Below are 1212 nucleotides of genomic sequence, written 5' to 3'. Positions count from 1 at the left end.
CCGGCTGATGGAGAATCACCGGCCTCACAGCCACGACTTCATCGGGGAGTTCACCACCAGCTACCGGGAGCTGGCACGGGGCCAGAGCCACTTCAACGTGTACGAGGTGAGGGGGGATGGGCACATGGCTGGGGGGTGCTGCACCCCCCGTGGGGGTCACGGTCCCCAGGGTTCCTGTGCTGCGTGCCTGTGTGTTGGGGTCCTAACACTGCACCCCTTGGTGGGTACGGTCCCCAGGGTCCCTCTCTCTGCTGCACCTCTGGGCGTCAGGGTCCTTGTGTGGGTGCTACATACCCCAGGGTCCCCATGATGCAATCCTAGGGTGTTGTGGTCCCCAGGGTCCCTCCCAACGCTACACCCTGGCGTGTCATACACCCAAAGGTCCCCCTCCTCCACTCTGAGGTATCATGGTACCCAGGCTGCTCATGCTGCAGCCATGGAGATTTACAGTCCCCAGGATCCCTGTGCTGCACCCCGGGGTGTTGGGGTCCCCACACTGCACCCTTGGGGTGTTATGGTCCCCAGGGTGCAGCACCCACAGCTGCTCCCTTGAGGGTCCCGGGTTCGCAGCCCCCACCATGGATCTGCAGCTGCACTACAATCCCCAGGGTCCCCACATGCAGCCCTGGGTGTCTCAGCCCACCATGTGCTCCTCAAGGTCCCTCTCTGCGCCTCAGCACGGTGCTCCCACCGCTGCCGCCAGGGCATTCTGTGCCCCCCTGTCCCCCAGGATGTGACAATCCCCCATGCTGCTCCCTGGGGCCTCCCATCCCTGTGAGGAGCAGCCCCCTTCCCTTCCCTCCCATCCCCGCAGGTGGTGAATCCCCGGAAGAAGATGAAGAAGAAGAAGTACCTGAACTCGGGCACAGTGAGGATGGGATGTGCGGAGGGGGGGACACAGGGGGTGTGGGCACTTTCCCCCCTGAACCCCATGTCCCCACAGGTGACCCTGCTGTCCTTCGCTGTGGAGGCCGAGCATACCTTCCTGGACTACATCAGGGGCGGGTGAGCAGGGGGCCCCCAGCACCCCCAGCTGCACCTTTGAGGGTCCCCAACACCCCCAGCTCCTTCCTGGGGGGTACCCAGCACCCTGAGCTGCTCCCTCAAGGGCAGGGAATCCCCAGCATCCCTAGCTGATCCTGTGGGAGTCCCCAGCATCCCCAGCCCCTCCCTCACTGGCAGGGAGGTCCCCAGGACCCACTGTTGCTCCCT

At 64.7% G+C, this 1212-nt stretch overlaps 1 non-coding gene across 1 annotated transcript in view; it reads left to right on the top strand.

Annotated features, from left to right (window-relative positions):
* Positions 1–1212, top strand: part of LOC103616490 — a 14546-nt gene that overhangs the window by 6373 nt on the left and 6961 nt on the right. Inside the window, exons 9-11 of the transcript XR_001862371.1 lie at positions 18–106; positions 815–868; positions 944–1005. This is a non-coding gene — a transcript (copine-5). The remainder of the gene's footprint in view (positions 1–17; positions 107–814; positions 869–943; positions 1006–1212) is intronic.

Source organism: Corvus brachyrhynchos, unplaced genomic scaffold (assembly GCF_000691975.1).
Source record: "Corvus brachyrhynchos isolate BGI_N302 unplaced genomic scaffold, ASM69197v1 scaffold555, whole genome shotgun sequence".
Classification (NCBI taxonomy): Eukaryota; Metazoa; Chordata; class Aves; order Passeriformes; family Corvidae; genus Corvus; species Corvus brachyrhynchos.
Note: the sequence above shows the minus strand (reverse complement) of the source record. Positions and strands in the feature narration are given on the sequence as shown.